Source organism: Nyctibius grandis, chromosome 6 (genome assembly GCF_013368605.1).
Source record: "Nyctibius grandis isolate bNycGra1 chromosome 6, bNycGra1.pri, whole genome shotgun sequence".
In the NCBI taxonomy this organism is placed as follows: Eukaryota; Metazoa; Chordata; class Aves; order Nyctibiiformes; family Nyctibiidae; genus Nyctibius; species Nyctibius grandis.
The window spans coordinates 68,972,698-68,984,394 of record NC_090663.1 but is presented as its reverse complement, the minus strand read 5'-3'; positions in this window follow the sequence as shown (position 1 = coordinate 68,984,394).

Genomic DNA, 11,697 nt, shown 5'->3' with positions numbered 1-11,697 from the left:
CGCCGCCCCCACTAAGAGGGCGGGCGCCGCCACCCGCCGCCCTAAAGCCGCGCAGCCGCCCCCCGGCCCGCCCCCGGCCCGCCCCGCTCCGCCCGCCCGGGGCCGGGCAAGGGCAGCGGCGGGGGTGACAGAAGGGGCCCGCTGCTGCGTGAAGTTTAAGGGGGCTTGTAGGCGTTTCTACAGCGAGTGTCTTCTTGTAAAGGGGAACAGAGGGTGCTCCTTACCGAACACATCCTTTTGGAAGCACAGGGCTAGGGAGATGGGGCTTTGCTTTGAGAGGTGATGCCTGGGGGACGGAGAGCAGCTAAAAACGGGCCACGTCTGCCCTAAAAACTCCTTGTGTAGGAAAAAGGGCTCCAATGGAGCTGGGTGGGAGGGTGGCAGTACTGCTACAGCGTACCGTTGTGCTTCATGGCGGTTGCATGAGCAGAAAGCCACAGGAAGCCCGAAAACAGCAGCTTGGGAAGTAAAAGAGGAAAGGAAAATTGGGAAAAGCTCCTGGATCTGTGAATAGTAAAGTAGATAAGGACAGCTAAAAGAGCGAAAAGGGACACGGTCTGCACTTCAGCCAGCAGCATGCGTGGTCTGTCTGTGTTGTGTCTCATGCCTTGAGCTGGGAAGAGGGATTCACTGAGGGACTGGCGCTGAGGGTACCCGACCGAGCACTTGGCACACGCCAAGAGAAACAAAACTGTGGAAAACGGCTAAAGGAGGGTATATCTGCCCGGGCCTACACACTGCAGTCATATAGCACTTGGCATGACACAATCTATACCAAGAAAGCAGTGTTAGCAGAAAGAGGCTGAAGTAGATATCAGCCTTGCTGAAGCATCCTGGGGGAAAGGAAGAACATTTTCCTCCAGGAAAAAGGCCTTCAACCTGATGTCCACATGCATCTTTCATAGGCATCATCTTTTTCCTAAAAAAGGAAATTTCCCTCTCCATATTCGAGATGTCATAAATCTAAGAGCCAAGTGCTTAGGATCCAAGGAAAAACCTGAATTAGACTCCAAGGTCTTAAGAACTAATTCCAGGAGGGTCATGTGGACAAGGGCGTTGGGTTCTTGCTCTTATTTTTGGCTCTGGCACTGCGTCATCTTGGTCAACTCTTCGCTGCTCTCAGCGTCTCACCTCTCCTCCCACTCTTTCCTTCATCTAGTTAGATAATTTCTCTGAGGCAGAGACAAGATGATCTGTGATGAAGCCTCTGGGCACAACCACCACAGAAACAATCACGCAGCTAGATCTGAGATTGCCAACCAGCACTTTAGTGTTTTCATCCCTCTGAGTGTTTAGTTGTGATCATGCCCTAAAGGCCCAGTTAGGACTGAAGGCAGTAGCCTGTCAGTGCCATACACACATGTCTCCATTTAGCCTGCATCCAAGGCTAAACAATAACCAGCTGTTCTATCACCCAATGACCCCTCCCCAGCCAAGACAGGGAATTGGGAAAAGGAAGGAGACTCGTAGGTTGCAACGGAAACAGATTTAATAAAATAAGAAAGCCAATATTGATACTAATGCTAATATGAAATACAGAATTATACTCAGCCCAGATAGTGGTCGTGAGCTGCGCACTCCCAGCTGTGAACGCTAGATGTCAATCACTGCGAGCACCACAGCTCCAGCGAAAGCGTGACAGTCACAACGAACAATGAACGGGAGAGCAGGCCTTGGGAGCAGACTGACGAGCGAGACCCTCCAGGGATGGCGACCATTGAGAAGAGAGGGCCATCCCCAGCAAACTTTCCAATTTATAGTGAACATGACATTTATGGTATAAGAATACTGCCGTTGGCCAGCCTGGGTCAGCTGCCCGGGTTTTCGCTCCTCCTAGCTTAAGCACCTGGCTAACTTGAAACTGCGAACAACCTATGGCTGGCCACAAACTAAAACAAAGTGTCTTACCAACTTTGTTCCCACCATATCAGGTGCTGCACTCTTCTCAAAAAAGGCAGCTTTTCTGAACAGAAAATTGATTCTATGATTCTACCCCAGCAAAACCAGGACAGCACATTAATGCAAGAGTCCCTACTCCAAAGAGCTGTACTACAAGTGGTTTTCAAACATTACAGGGGTGTGTGGATCCAAGTCAATTAAGAGTGCCCAAAGACTGGAACAGAAATAAATCAAAAGAACATTACTTTCCAAACCAGGTGATATTCACAACACATACAGCTGTGGGTAGCTTTAAAATAATTTTGTATTTTGTCTGTTGCTTCACAAGCAGAAAGTGATACATGACATTTAGTACTTGCTCATGAATTGTCATCTAGGGCACAAATGGCAAAGGCCAAAGGCTTGGTTGGTCGGTTTGTTTTTACCTGGCATTAAGGAGCAGAAGTCTCCACCCAAAGGACAGATGTAGCCCAGGTAGAAACAGTGGATGCTCTCTAGCTCTTGAGGAAAAGAATACAGTGTTCACAGTAACATGTTGTACAGATTTCATCTCCATTACATTTCAATATCTTCATTTAGACAGTAACACCTAAAATTGCCATCTGAAGCAAGAATTGCAATACAGATATTCCTGTGCAAGGCAAAGCTTTTTGTGTTTGTTGACAAAACCTGGAAAACTGAAAATAAAGAACTTGTTTGACTTAGTCCATGTGCTTGTTAACCTCTGCTTTAGTAAAATGCAAAAAAAGTCTTGACTCAGCACGGTGTATGTAGATTTGGTGGCATATGCCAAATTCCTGAGTCTCAGAGGGCTGAAATCCATCACTGTCCCTGAATCATCAAAAGAAAATTCTGGAGACCTCTACGTGTAACATTCACACATGGAATTAAGACACCACTTTTCTGCTACAATAGCCTGGCTATTGGACCTACTGCCTCTGTGTGCAGGCTCCATGAACAAGCGGCAGTAAATGAGCAGTCTCTACCAACATGTGTGTTTTAGAGCAGGGGAAGGCGACTGGTTTGATCCCTACTGTCATTACACACCAGTGAGAAAAAAACGCTGGCAAAAAGGTATTTTGACAGGAGGCAGTTTCAGGCACAAACAGCCATTCTGTATAAGCTGAAGAGAAGCAGGACAGAAGCAAGTCTCACAAATAAACAGAAACGCGTATTTTATGGCATCCAGGTTTTCCCTCCATGCTTACATGAATAATTCACAAAGCCATTAATGTTAAATTGGAAAAAAATCAATTCTGTTCTTGAGTTGCTTGAAGAACCATCTTCTCTGCCTGGGACAGCAGGAAGGAAACACGCCTGCTAACCTGACAGCCTCCTCTTAGTGACAGAGCTGCTGGCAAAGTCTTATCACGAACGTGCTGAAGTTCATCCTTCGCACGTATTTTGCACTCCCGTCAAAGAATAGCTGGCTGCTAACTCCAAAAACTGTTGACTTATTTAAAAAAAAAACAAACAGCTTGCTCTCTTTGCCAAGTGGCCTTTGTCTTTTAAAAGGATATAGCTGTTATAAACCACTGATCACCTATATACTGATACATTAGTTTCAAATTAATTCCGTCATTACATTTTATTTGTTTGTTCTGTAGCCTGTGAGAAGATAAAATTTCTCTGCCTTACTTTCGCCAGTGACCCTGTTTTCCTAAGAGAGGAGGACTTTTTTCTTTCAAGCACTAGGGCCATACCTTCAGCATGGGTAAGACAGCATGATTCCACTGAAGACATGGAAAGAGTGCTAGTTCTAACAATTTTCCATGCTTTATTTTTGAAGGCCTGTTTTATGTACAAAGGCTACATGTAGTCACGCTTTCTAGTGGAGTATTTTCCAGTAAAAAGTGCAAACCGTGAGAAAGAAGCATCCCATGAGAATGTATCAGAATTGATAAACTTGGAAGAAAACATTTTCATATATCCTTATTTTTCACTTTATTTCACAAAATACAGTACATACCAAAAAAGCTTCAGTTGAAATTATATGCTTCAAGTTTATCTAAACCAGGTGCTTCGGATGGATCCAGTAAGTGTGGTTTGTTTTTTAATTTTGTGAGAAGTTACCATGATTCTTAATTTTTCTTCTATAAACACTAGTAATGTATTTTTATGTCTGTAGTAAGAATATATTTACATTTATTGCCTTAATATGCATGGCTATGTAATGTAATGCATTATTTTAACAGGGGGGTGGATTGAATCAAAGACTGAGAAAAAGCACGTGTAAAATTCTCATCAGTCTTACCACACTGCTTTTCTGAACAATTTATTTTTATGTTCCTTTGGCTATGCTTATTTTATCTCGCTTAATTATCAGAGCCTATCAAGTTTTGGCGGTGTGGAGCATGGCTGCAAACTTGGTTTTCAGGATGAGGGAAATCTTCTTATACCGACTTGAGAACAGAGCCTGGATGGTGTCACCTCATGTGTCAGTCACTCTCCCTTTGCTAAGTTATTGCACGCGCTATTGGCTTCTGGTAGGTCAGATCTAATAAAAAGTAGCTTTTCATTTGTCTCCTGTCACTGAAGCCGGGCAGCTTCAGCATATCAAGCAGTTTCATCTCATGTAAATATCTGTATTTTATTGGAAATAAATAGGGTCAGGGTAGTTATCCTAGTACTCCCTTTTATCTTCTGCTGTAGAGGAATGGCAGGCAGCCAGCAAACCGCTCGGGGGAATGCTGCACTCTCTCTCATCTGTCTTCTGGCTGCAGGCAGGTCATGCTTTCTCTCCACCACTGTATTTGCTATAACTTGCTGTAAAAATTGATACCCTTTATACAAGGAGTCAGGTGTTTTCAGTTTCACTTTTTATCTGGGAACCTAAGTGGAATTTTACCTTCTGCTGTCAGAGACCTCCAGTTATTACACAGAAAATAAATACAAGTAGCATGGCTTCTATGTACCCTTTAAGCCTAGCAGCATGTATCACAGAATCACAGAATCACAGAATCAACCAGGTTGGAAGAGACCTCTGGCATCATCGAGTCCAACCGTTGCCCTGACACCACCCTGTCAACTAGACCATGGCACTAAGTGCCATGTCCAGTTTTTCTTAAACACATCCAGAGATGGTGACTCCACCACCTCCCTGGGCAGCCCATTCCAATGTCTAATAACCCTTTCTGAAAAGAAATTCTTCCTAATGTCCAACCTGAAGTGCATTGTCTCCAGCAAGGACAAGGGCTCATAAGCACTGTGCACCTCATAAAACCAGTGCCCAGCTGTGCACCACCTCAAAAATTTTAACTTCCATAATTTAGAAATTTAGGTTTCTAGGGCTTCAGCAATCCAGCTACAATTAAAACCCCATTGAAAGCCTCAAGCTTACTTTCTCCTTACAACGAGTGGGAAAATGTGAACACCGGAGAAGGACATTAGCAGAAACAAGCAGAAATGGAGGGGATTCTAGCTAGAACAGCTAACAGGAAACACACTGCAGTGGAGACAACTGCAGGCCACAGGAAGTGCACACGTGTTCCATGCAACCTTGAGTGTCTTAGAGGTGCCTATGCTGAGGTGACTCGGTGAGAAACTGAGTCTTTAATGCTGGAGGGGGAAGAGGGAGGAGAGGGATCATCTCTAATGCAATGGTCATATCAATAAATCCCAGGGGCAAATGGTTCCAGGTGTTCAGAATCCGGCGCTTTTCATTTGGATACCCTAAGCACAGGCTTTGTCATCATTTGGCCTCCCATCTACAGCAGGATTTTATCACTTGGAGCGTAACAGCTGAATCAGTTAGTTAGTCTTCAAAACAGGACCTTGAGACCTTTCCAGCAAGCAATACATTTGCACATTTTTCAGTGAGACGTCTCAGTGCTTGTTCCTGCAAGCTGCTAAATATGCTGGCCTTTATACAACAAAATATTTAAGTGCATACTTAAAGCTTGGTTCTGTAGCAGGAGAGGAGCATCAGAAGTCAATTCAGCAATGGTCTTCCCTTGGTGACCTTAAAAGCGTCTGTGCTCAACTGACCAAACCACCTAGAAACCTTCACCACTCTGTTAATGTGGAAGGGGTTTTGTGAGTATCTGAGCAATTCTGTGCATCAAGCATAGGAGGAGATGCAAACACCATCTTCAGAGCAAAAATGCTACCAACAGACAACCCAGCAGACATGTGAGAATCTGCAGCATCAACACAAGGAGCATGCCACAAGGATGGCACCTCCTACCGTCCACCATGACCAGACGCCTGGCAGTCTGGCTTTCTACTGCACATGGAGAGGAGAAATGGTGAAGAAAAAAAATATATGTATTACTCCAGAACTTCATGATCTCGTTAATTACTTAAGCTTCCACTATAACAAAATTACCACCTAAAATGATACTGTACTTTTATGTTCATGCCAGTTTTTTAAGGACAAATTACACTGATGTCCAGTAAATTAACTTACTTTTTCATCTTTTTTTTTTTTCTTAAGTGATATTAAGGCTTGTACTTCCCAAAAGAGCATTAACAAGGTTCTAGACCTTGTAGCAGTGTTAGACACGCGTACAGCGCTGCCACCTCCTGGTCCCACAGCAAGAGCGCCCTGTCCCCGTTTGACACATGAAGCAGACTGTGCAGTGTAATGTATGCACTTGATGCACCCACCAGATTCCTGTCTCACACGTACAATGCAAAGGGTGAGGGTGCAACATGCAAAGAATAACTCAAAATCCCAAATGTGTAAGACAGCATCTGGATAGAAATCAGCCTCAGCTCAAATCTGACATAAATGTATTTTTTATATAGATATCTCTGCTTATAATCCCTTGTAGGTGTATTTTATAAAATTATATTAATAAAACACAAGACAGAGTGGTTATTTGAAGTAGAACATACAGTTTATTTTATTTAGCGTGTGTACATACTTATATCTTACGTAAAGTTACAAATTACATGAGTAAAGGAGACTGCCTGTAGCCATATATGACGAGCATTTTTTTTTAAAAAAAAGATAAACACAGTATTTAATCTATCAATGAATTAATGCTTAGGACATAGTTACAAAATAAGCTGTTTAATACATGTCTGTATAAACTTAAAAGGTAGTATTTAATAGCTATCCCATATAAAAAGAAATATACATTTCTAAATTGTCTAATAACCTATTTCTTAAAAGTCCAATATGCAAGGATATAGTATTTTACCCAATATTATTCTACTTAATATCCACCATATATATACTAAATGTGTTTCACCACATGCATCCTTTGCGTAGTCAAATACAAATACCAAGGGATATCAACTGATGTCAATAATCCACGATTGCACACAAATCATGCCTACTGATTAGTAAAGCAATTATCATATTAAAAGAGTTCAACAGGGCTCAGCATACTGTAAAATTAGAAATCAGTCAATACCACAGCCATTATATAGAACATCATTGATTGGATGTACTAAGCGCTAGCCTTGATGACAATTGATCACGATGAACCCTGCTCACAAAGGAGTCTGGTACACTAATTGAGGAGCCATCATTAAATAGAATAATAAATATAGGAGGAGGAGGAGGGGAGGGGAGAAATGGCTACAAAGCTAAGGTCCTTCCTGTCTGTACAACAACAATAAAAAAGCAAAGAGCCAGGAAGGCCTTTGTCTCTACCCTATGTCCACTAACTTCTAAGCCTACTTTTCCAAAACCAAATAAACCTGTGAACTCCTCACAGGTCATTTCCACAGTCAGCACCACAGCTGGTAAACACGCTCAAAAGAGCCTGAGCGACAGGTATTTCACCTCAGCATAAACATTTCCAAAAGCAAATCCTGGAGAGAGGCTAGAAAACCCAGACATCCCATCCTGTGGAGTGTGTAACGCATCTATGATCTGTCTCCATTGGCAAAAAAAAAGAAAAACACCATCTGAAGAGCTGCCCAGACTGCTTTCCCTTCTCTCATTCAGGGCAGGCTGCACAAGGAAGAGTTTGAGTAAAATGCTGGGTTATTGAATTCGGTACTAACTGCTCACTGTTCTCACTGCAGCTCAAGGAAACGCGTGCTGGTAGAAAACAAGTTCAGAACATCTCCCTTATTATTCTGAAAACATGTTTTCTTCTGGAAGTGTCCCCAGTCCCAGATCAGGAGCAAAGAGTATCAAGGTACTGAAGAAACTCATCACAGCAAAAGCAAGTGTCGGACTGCCTTCAGGAACATCACAGGCTTGCTGCCTCTACTGAATTTTAAAATACAAATAAAAGCTCAGGGTTAGACCCACTCCTGAGAAGTATTTCTGATTTTGGTTTGTCACAGGGAAGGGATGGCCTGGAGAAACCCCACACAACACAGACTGCTGAAACTTAGAAGAAGCACAAGCTTTGCTGGTAAGTACACCATGACTCATCATCAAAGATCCTGTGTTTGGGGTATGCCGAGTTATTTCTATGTTTTCACGGTTTCCTGGAAAGGTAGGTGAAATAACAAGCTCATTCACTGGAATTTAGGGCAACTCTGCATTAAATGAAACATTGAGAAGGCTGTGCAAGGGGGAGTGTGCTGCCACTAGGTAGGTGCCACTAGATGTCATCCTTTGCACAGTTCTTATAATACACGGCTGTCTAATTACTGGAACACATCTTAAAACAACAGCAAGTCAGAAAAAAGAGATGTCTCCCAATAACGTAGAGCAGGTCAGCAAAAGTCGGAGAGAGAAGAGCATTTCAGATGTTCCCAAAGATAAGACACAGCTATAGAAAAAGACATTTGGAGTCAAGAGAATAAAGGACTCCAGCTACATCAGTCAGTCTTAACATGCAGGTACATTACAGTGAAAGATTATTAGATGTTTTAGCAAACTCCAATTCAGTTCTCACAGAGTACAAGAGGTCACTAAGTTTTCTAATAATCCATAACGTTTCTATTGTTATAATTAACTCATGTTTCTCATGTCCATGCTATGCTCCTGATCGATAGATAATAGGCACTCGGGCATCCCTTATATGTACATACAAAGTGTGTGTCTGTGTGTGTATATATATATACCCACACAAAGATATGTATATTTATATATATATAAAAAGAGACCTCAAACCTTTTGGTCCCAACTTATATTTGAGTCACATAAGTCCTTGGAGGCCCGGGAAATCTAGAGAACCTGTCTAAAAAACTGGCTCAAATACATTAAGGCAATGGCGGTCATTTACACAGAAACTCACACTGCTTTAATGCTGCATAGTTACAGCCTGTTTCAGGTTACTTGACCCTTTTAGCAGAGCAGCACAATATACTTTGAACATGAATAGTGGTAATGTCCAAATAACCTCTTCTTGGTCCAGAGATGAAAACCCAGAAATATGAGCCAGATGCTGAAGCTATTTCAGTTGGCACATTTAGTTTAAAGGAGTCAAAGCATAAATCGTCTTTACAAGTTCTACTCCCAACCAAGGAAAATTTAGGTAATAGTAATACAAACATCCAAAAAGATGCTTTCAGAGGACTCCTTCTCAAGCTCTGGTTTTGGAAGCCTGCCTGAGGAAGGAGAGGCACATTAGACACAGGGACCCAGCCTTTATGGGATTCTGAGAGTTGCCCTTAGTTATTCAAGGCTTGGGGACTCTAAATATAGGGGACACGGCTCCAGCCTTTGGCCCAGTGTAGAAGCAGGATAGCACCCAAGTGCCTTAAGGTCCTGGACCCATGCTGTGCACAAAGATTCTGCACTGCACCTTGGGCATCCTGCGTGAGTTTTATTAAGGACCTAAAGGTGGAGTTTATTAAATACATCTGGTTTTCCATCCACACAGCTGATCAAACAGTGATGTCTTCAAAAGTTAGCACAAGCAGCTATTTTGACTCCCTGACTCACCCACATAGCGAGAGGGCCTGATTTTATTCACTCGTTCCAACATACCTTTATTTTCAACTCACGGCTCACTGTCTTAGGCATCTCAGAAGTTCAGGATGAATGCACCTAGGACTGCTTTGGTTTGTTTCAGTTTCTTTGCCATGACACATTAGTACCACAGCAACAGTTAGCGTCACTTAGATGCTTCATACATAGGTATTAGCCAGCAGCATCAAATTACCAAGCAAGGCTATGTTTTAAAATGGAGGTCTTCCCTACACTGATTAGCTGTATCAGAAAGCTCTCATATTTTATTTGGAGAAGAGGCCACCCCGTCAATTAAAAGTGCAAGGCTCATTAGGTAAGGAGCTGAAGGGCAAATACATTAAATGGTAAACAATAGAGGAAGTTTGTGCTTTTGAGGAAGTCAGAGACACAGGCTTCTCCAAGATGATGATACATCTTGTCTGAGTAGCTTGCACAGCTAGCAAATAAAAAAGGAAAAAGAAAAAGCATTACTTACACTGACAGATTTTTTTAAAGGTTTGGGGTTTTTTTTGAGTGCCTGATCCACTGAAATATTCCTTCTCTTCCATCTAAGCCTACCAGTTGGCACAAATTAGCATGAGACCGTGCTACATTGATCCTGTGAAGGTACAGAGTAAAAAAGGAGCTCAGTTTAGAAGCCTGGTTCCTGCAAGACCAGGGGAAGATAAGAAAAGAGGAGGAGTAACACAAGTGTGAGTTCTTTGTGAAAAATAAGCTGCAGTTTACCAGCTTCCCACTCATGTGTTATCATGAGAACACGTTCTTTTTACTGGTATCACGCCCTCCTGCTGGAGGAGGAAGATACACTTATCTGTGGTGTCCTTTTGGAAAACAAACAATTCCTCCACAACCTCAGACCTCTAAGGGCAGTATATAACTTCTGTTAAAAGCAATTGCCAAGGCCACTGCAGATAAATGCAAATGAAATACAGAATATCAAGCAAAAGGAAAGGGGGAGATGGAAGGTAGATAAAGAAAGCACCACCAAAAATCAGAATCATTTCTTCAAAGCAGGGCAAGACAAAGTAGTCTCTGTTTCAAGTCAGGTTGGCATTTTTACCAGCACCTAACAAAGCACACCTCAGTCTTGTCATTGACAAGTTCTTGGGTTCATCAGCTGCTTTAAATTTCCCTATTCTATATGTAAGTACCTACTTCACAGAGTTCTTAGCTTCTTTTGTCAAGACAGCCAAAAATGGCAGAGAAAATTAGACAACCTCAGCATTCCTCCCACAGCTCAACAGGTGACATGTAATACTCATACATTCAGAGATCTGAGCTATGCTTTTACAAGACTTGGAGTCATAACCATAATGAGGATCATGCATCCAAGGGCTCTTCTTCTCTTGGCAAGCTGGGGAAGTGTTGCCGGACAGGAAAAAAGGCACATCATCTCCTAACGTCTTATAGAAGTAGAGCCCAAATGATAAAATTTCTGTTCCAACAGTTGTTCTTTATCTCCCCATCTTTTGCTGTCTCTGGCCCCTCTTTTTGCCTGTTCCGTCTTCCCTTTTACCTCTGAGCAAGAAGAAAGCACACAGTGGTGTGGGAAGGATGCTCCCAACACTTGTCTTAAACCCTTGCATACAACTGCAGTCTCTGTTAGCAACTCTCAGACATCAGTCACACAAAAGAGAAAAACTCACAATTTTGAAGTCTGGCACACTGAAGAGATTTAACAGTTATCAGGATAGTCTGTCACGTTTCTTCAGATTTTTATACTGAGAAACTAAATCAACAGCTTCAACAGACATGGAAGCACAGCTTACTACTAACAGCTGGGGAGCAAGCAGACCTCTTTCACAATAGGAGAGCCTGAAGCAATTTTCCTCTGTAGACATACTGTTAGTACTCACCCTACCTGGGTGGCTACTAGCTTTTTAAAGGGACAGTTTTTCCTATTGCTTACCTATGACACCAGAATTTGTATTGACTGATCCACCAAGAGGATTCACATACTTGTAGCAACT